General features: G+C 44.7%; 1 non-coding gene across 1 annotated transcript; it reads left to right on the top strand.

Moving 5' to 3' along the window:
• The first annotated feature begins 1,039 nt into the window (after positions 1-1,039).
• On the top strand, positions 1,040-1,112 carry trnar-ccg (transfer RNA arginine (anticodon CCG)). The gene has a single exon. It is a non-coding gene; the product is annotated as a tRNA-Arg (tRNA).
• The last annotated feature ends 6,401 nt before the right edge of the window (positions 1,113-7,513 follow it).

A 7,513-nucleotide genomic window follows, 5' to 3' on the forward strand; every position in this document is an offset into this window, starting at 1 on the left:
CCGGCGTTCGAGGTTCAGCGAGCGCCGTGAAGATGTTTTAATCTGGAGGCTGGAGACAGCGAGTCAACCACGAGATGGAGATTAAATGTTCTTCACCTTTCTGTGTTGACAAAGTTATTACCTCACACACAAGCAGAGGCTGAGCAGACCGCAGCTCAGGTTTGACCCTTTCTTTTAAGATATTCGCCGTGTGTTCACCTCTAGCAATAACTTTCTTACAGTTACTAAGTTTGAAAACTTTCACAGCTCATTTTAGGTGTGGGTGAATTCAAAGACATTATAAAACTGTCAGATTAGAATTTTCCGGGCAGCATTTAAGTGTGTTTTTGAGCGTTGGCCAGCACGTCATCGGGCTGCTCTCTGGTGTAGAGCAGAATGTGAGACCGACTCGGTCATTTCGTGAGGCTGGTTTCTCTAATTCAGTCGGTGAGTTCGTGCCTGACCTCAGCGCTTCGGAGCACTGTTGAAAAAAGAAGCTTTTATGAGCAGTTTGTTCTCACTCTGAACATGAAGCTGCCGTCCAAACATCTGCTTCTGAGCCACTGTGATTCATACTGTGTGATAAGTGTCACATTCTGAGCCTTTCTAGAGCCAAATGCTGTGACGAATTCAAGCAAAAAAAAAAAAAAAAAAAAAAGTCAATGGTCTTGTGTTGAGAAACATTTCAACGGTTCAAATCTGGGCACATTTCTGTTCTTGCAGCTGTTTTATTCGTGTTTGGGGACATTACCAAGATGTGGGTCAGCAGTGATTGGATGAACAGATGTTCTTCCCGCCCTTGCATTACAGAACACCGAACATGGACCCATCTGGCTCAGACCCTCTCTGGATGCCGCTCTGCCTAAAGCTATGTGTTCTGGGAAAACCTAGAGTCCACTGCATGCTGCGTGTCAGTAAAGAGTGAGAGTTCCCCATACGGTTCAGGTCGACATGCTGAAGTATTCTCCTGTGTGGCGTTTGCATGTTCTCTCGAGGTGTGTTTTGGCTTTGTGAAGGTAATCAGACCATCAAAAAAGACTGTCAAAATGCATGCATTTGTGGCCCAGTGGCCTAATGGATAAGGCATCAGCCTCCGGAGCTGGGCATTGTGGGTTCAAGTCCCACCTGGGTCGTAAGGAGTCTCCTTGTTCGTGTTTCTTTAAGGCAAAGACTCCAGATCTCATCCCATTGAAGTGCAGGACCTTGGTTGGGAGACGGACATTGGGAGGTTGGTACATCGTGTCTTGGCTCATGCTGTACAGTGACAGGGCTTTTCAGAAAGCTGTTATCCCTTTATTGTACCACAGACAGCCGGAGATAATCTGACAGTGTCAGAAAGTAAACTCCTGCTACTCTGCAGTGTGACTGCTGCTGCGATCTGGAGCTCCTGAGAATCTTAGATATGCAGCAGAAATGATCAGCTTGATACCAGAGTGACACTCAAACAGTCGTTTGCAGATTCCAGAGAAGGTGAATAACTAGATATCCAACGATTCCCCAGCAAATGGGTGACACGATGGATTGATTCTTGTTTCATTTTCCAGTTCAGGGAGTTTAATGGCTCAAGGTGAGGCCAGAGGCTTAAAGAAGCTCCTTATTTTCCTGTTTCGAATCAGATGTGAGCAAATTGCAAAGCAGGCATTTCTTTAAAGTCTCTGATGCAGCTTCAGAGGAATGTTTTATTCTATAGAGTGAATATTTGTAAAAGCAAAGGGTCACACATCGAGCGGCGCCTAGTCTGCTTCCAGGGACACAGCTGGCCTTCTGGTTCAACACACTGAGGTGAATGAAAAGATCAGGACCGCTGCTCGTAGTTGTAGATATTTGCTGATTTGTTTGAGAAGTTGTAGCCAAACTGACGTCACATCGAGGAGTTTCAACGGCACACTCCTTCCTCGTCCCCCCGAGTTCACCCCAGTCAGGAAGTGCTGCAGTTGCTCGCCTTCTGGTTTATGCTGCAGATTTATGACGCCGAGCGGAGAGCTGCAGTGAAGCAGACTTTACAAGCCTCTTTTCATGGGCTGCAGTCGTCTTTCAGGAGTCCTTTCCTCTGCAGCTGAAGTGAGGAGGGACGCCGCCGTGTGTGTCTTTATTAGTCCTCTCCTCTTCCTCCCATTTCAGACTGCCCTTCCATCTCAGTTTGATGCTCCACTCATCACTGCATTTGGTCTTTGAAGACATTATAATCCCAAAGGCGTCGTCCATTGTGCACGACCTGGCTTTGCTTTTCTGCCCGTCTCTCTGCCTCATTAGGGATTATTCATAGCTGCTACTTTAGCATTTGTGGTATTGTTGGTTTTTCTCTGTAAAAGTGCTTTGAAAATAAAGTGGAATTGATTTGCTTCCTTTGTCAGGGTTCATTTGCCTGCCTGCCAGACTTCCTGCCATGTTTGTCACATTATGCCTACCTGCCACCCAGACCGGCTGCCACATCCTGGCACATGCAGGCCGGTCGACTTCCTGCTGGAACCCGCTGCATGTCCTCCGCCAGCCTCCCTGTGTACCTGCCCGCTCGCCTGCCTGCCGCCTCCTTCGTCTTGTGTTTGTGTGTTTTCGTCACATTTGGCTCGCCAGCCTTCCTGTGCGTCTGCCCACTTCCCTCCTGCCTTCGATTCCCTGTGAAACTGCGTCCTATTGTATTTGCAAAACCTAGCAACTTGAATTACATCATAACTTATTGAAAAAACTAAACTTTCCAATGCATTTCATTGTCTTTCAGTCTTGCAATGGCCCATTTAAAGCACACCCCCGATTGCTGCTCATGACTATAGAAACCCCCCTAAAGCAGCACAGTGTTTGTTTTACATATAAATACACATGTATTGTGTTTTTCGGGTGGTCTTTCCTTTGTTTATTCAGTGAAAGCTGTTTAATCAGCCTCCCACTCACCATGTCTTCTGCTGCGATGAGAATACCAGCCAAGGAGCTTTTCCCTGCTTCCTCTTCTCCAGTTCTCCAGGGCTCCCCTGGGCTCCTCTCCCTCAGTGATCGGTTAAACAGCTGACGGCCGTGTGTTTTCACAGCGGATCAGGTTTATCTGGGGAGCAGTGGTCAGACCGGGAGGGACAGGGGGGTGATGAAGGACAGACAGAAGACGTGCTAGAGACCCGGAGACGGTGGAGGAAGACCTCAGAACGCTCACTCCACAAGAACTCAACTTCTTCTGCCATTTCAGTTGTGACATCCAGTTGGAGAAAAACACACTGATAACATAAGAAAATAAAATACAAACCAGAGGCTCATTGGATACCGTATGAGAACGTTACAGAGCAGGATGGAGCAACACTTTTTTTTTTTAAGAGCTTGAGTTCGTTGGTGAAAGGCTCCTTCTTTCTTACAATTTCAGTCATTTTACTCAAAAACTTTCTAAAAACGTGAATAAATAATGCTTGTTTATACAACACCGGTGCTCAGAGTCACTGAAAACACGACGTGTTGAAAATAGCTCGGTAATGCTCGGACTCCGTCTCCACGGAAACGCTGTCTCTGTACATGGTGTGTGGTTACAACAGCGCCGACTCATGGCCCGGCGTATTAACTACACTGTCCTCAGCATTTCTGCTGTCTCTGTGTAAACACACATCGTTTTCAGACCGTTGCCTTGGGGGGCTGTAGTTCCAATTCTCAATACCCTGAAAACATTTCACACAGTTTAGTGAGAACATGAGCTGATTTATGCAATGCCTGAGAAATCGGAACTCTAAAAGCTGAGCAGCGTTCATGATCCTGGCTGTCGACCAGTTAGCAGCCGTTTGAAGCTTGTGTGTGTTGATGCGTCGTGAGCGATCCAGCTGAAACAACGCAGACCCGCCCACTCCACCAGGAGTGTGTTTGACAGCCAGCTCTGTTCATGTGGAGAACGTTTCTTCCATGCAGACCTCTAATTGCTCTGAACACAAACTGCTCCTCCAAATGCAAACTGAACCTTCAGATTTGACTTATTTCAATAAGAATTGACCCGAAATGAGCTTGAAGCTGGTGTTTCACAAGACCGTGGCTGTTTTGAATTTCACGGCTCTTGTCTTCCCCTTGACCAGTCGTGTTGCTCAATGCCAAACAAGGCAGCGGATCCGGCGGAGTGGGGCGAAGCAAAGGCTTTGGAGGAGGCAGCTTCATCCCTGAAACAGGACACAGCTTGTTTATATGTGTCCAGTGTAATGGGGATCAGGTGTGTTTCGGTTCCCAGCTGGGATGCCCACGGCTCTCGCTGCACGCTCGCCAGGACGCCATTTACTCTCTACTCTTGAAAAAATAGCCAACATGAGCATCCCGGCATCAGCGTGAGCAGTTTCATGTGTGTCTGTGTGTTTTTGTGTAGATAAAGCATCAGTCAGTGAGTGAAAAGACACACAGGAAGAGCGGTGAAGACAGAACATAAGGAATGGATGATCTGCTGGAGTCTTGAGCTGGTTGCGTGGGTTTTTCCTTTTTTTCGCCCTGAGCAGAAGCAGAACGCATATCCAAAACTCGCACGGAGAAAACTCACAACATAAAACCACCGCAGAGACACTGAGTCATCATGAAAGGCAAGAATTTTGAAGGAGGTTAGAAAGAAAAGCCTTACTGTTATGTTTTTGTTTTCTGTTTTATTAACCCACATTTGCAATGTTTCAAGACAATAGAACAATCAGGAAAAAAAAAACTCTTTCCTGAAGCAGAAATGTTAAACCGACAATAAAAACTGAGAAAACTCATGTTGCATTCAGTCTCTCAACAAATGCGTCGATAATCACTTTTGACCCACATCCTCTTGAGACTGACGCTGGAATCTCAGGACAAAGTTTCACAAAAGTTTCGCATTCACATTCCACAGAAACTGCAGAGCAGGGATATTAATCATTACCAGAATAATGATAAACCACGATGAACTTTCTGATGGTTAGTTTTACCTTTTAAAATGTCAATGATCATTAAAACCATGTTTTATTATTACACTGCGAATAATTCACCATATCGCTGCAGGCGTACATGCACAGTTTGCGATGTTTGGCTCCTGAAAACATGGCGGATCGTACCTGCACAGTCAGAGAGTTCCCCTCCCCAACGAAACGGACAAAGGCTGTGTTCGAAACCGCATACTGCCTACTACATCCTTACATACTCATACTATCCATCCTGCATCCTGCTTACTCAGTCCATCAAACAGTATGCGAAGCATTTACACTACAGCATACTACATAATAACCCACAATGCATTGCACTTCTTCCATGAGCAGAAATCGATCTGCTAAAGCTGATTTCACTTTAGCTCTAAACTCGTCAAATGTACAACTTCATCGAGATTTTTTTTTAAATTAGGCGACAAAGTGGTGGTTTAGAGCCCGAGTGTATCGTTTATTTGTCAGAATACGAGCCGTTTATGATTTTGTTCGGACGAATTCGGCGAAATTCAAGCCAGCCGCAGTGAGCAACGCACTTCCGGTTATTTTCACCAAAATAAACCACCCTTTTCCCTTTCTCATGCAAAACAACCTCAGTGATAAATCTGTGCTTTTGCTTTGAAAACAAAAAGCCAATCTTTCAGCAATATATCTCGCTTAACGTCGCCGTTTGGACTGGTGTCCCGTTAACGGACCAGTTATTATGCCAATTATGATGCTTTACCGACGGAGAGTTTTTTCGGCTCTTCAACAAAGATCGGCTCGCCGTCTTCGGTACATCATGGTCGCTTTCAGCATGGACTTGTTCTCAGATGTAAGGTTTTTTTTTTTCTTACTATTTTTAATCATTGTCAATCCAATCAGAAATCTCGTAATATGACATACCTACGAGCACAAACAATGGAGGGAAGATTAAATCTAGAACCATACTCAGTTTGCTAAATGTACATCATGAAGAAACAGTCATTGTGAACTGAATAAAGTTTATTCAAATGTCCGTCGCGTTGCATCTTGGGCAATTTCAGTATGAGTAGTGAACACACGATGTATACTCAACATTTCTGGCGAATGCAGTATGCATCCGGGAACTTCTTGCATACTCAAAATCGCATACTGCCAGTGTAAACACAATGCATACTCAATAAGTTAGTATGAGTAGTAGGTAAGTATGCGGTTTCGAACACAGCCATGGTCTGAGGTATGGACGTACTTTACTACGGAGCCCCGGACATGACATGGTAAAAAAAAACATTAAATTCTAGCCACGAATTACTAATTCGTTCCCACGAATTAGTTATATCATTCATATACTGAACATTCCAGTAAAGTTGGCAGGATATTGACAGATACGGACTTTCAGTCTCAATAACTCTTTAACAAAACGTCAGTAACATACAAAGGGCGCCTCCATCCCATCGTTGTGAGGTGGACGATATGCTGCAAGCTCATTTGTATTAAAAGTATCTGTCTATCAGGCAGCAGGAAGTACTGCGGGGTTAAGGGACCGTCTACAACTTACAAGACGCTGCAACAGTGAAGACAAATACCATAGCCAATAAATTTGATAGGAGACAAATGAAGGTTGTAGTGATTATGGTGACACTGCGGTAAATCCCAGTGGTGGTATTACATTTTTTTTTTTTTATTGTTGTTGTTTTGTTTTTTTTGTACTATTTGTCTTCACAGCACTACCGGGTGCTGACTGAAATCAATATTGTTTCTGCTGCTTGATAGAAATAAAAATGAGCTTGTAGCATATCATCCACCTCACAACGATGGGATGGGATGTATGTTACTGATGTTTTGAATTAATAATAATGCATTGGTTTTATATAGCACTTTTCTGGACACTCAAAGACACTTTACATTGCATTATTCATTCACTCCACACTGGGTGGTCGTAAGCTACTATTGTAGCCACAGCTGCCCTGGACTGACAGTGCCAGTGGCTCCTCCTCTAAACATTCCAGTAAAGTTGGCAGCATATTGACAGATAGGGCCCCTCTGACCACCACCAACCATTTACTAGGCAAGGTGGGTGAAGTGTCTTGTCCAAGGACACAACAACAGTATTACACCTGCGGGAGGGGGGATCGAACCACCAGCCTTCCGGTTATAAGACGACTCGCTCTACCATCTGAGCTACTGTCGCCCTGAAGAGACCAAAGCTCCGTATTTGTCAATATGCTGCCAACTTTACTGGAATGTTCAGTATATGAATGATACACCTAATTCGTGGCCACAATTTAATTTTTTTTTTTTTTTTTTTACCATGTCATGTCCAGGGCTCCGTACTTTACAGTTTTTAAAGATGCAGACAGAAAAGCTACATCTTCCCCTGTTTACATGGAGATGGAGCATCTTTGAAAAGTTTACCAGTGACGGTCGTTTTCGAAGGCTGCATTTTCAGGGACTCTGAGCATTGTTGTCGTCTAAACGGACACCCTATAGGAGACAGACGACTGTCACCATCGACCTTCACTCCAACTTAAACCCGGTCCAGAGCCTGAGAACACAGGAAGGACATTCAGCCCACTCACTGCTGCTGAGTCTGGAACAAAAATAACGTGATATCCCCCAAAGAGAGGAAAAAGTCTGCGGAGGAATTTATAGATTTCCAGATACGCTGCAGTTATCTGGATTCAGCTTTCAGA

This window comes from Salarias fasciatus, chromosome 6 (genome assembly GCF_902148845.1).
Source record: "Salarias fasciatus chromosome 6, fSalaFa1.1, whole genome shotgun sequence".
Lineage (NCBI taxonomy): Eukaryota > Metazoa > Chordata > Actinopteri > Blenniiformes > Blenniidae > Salarias > Salarias fasciatus.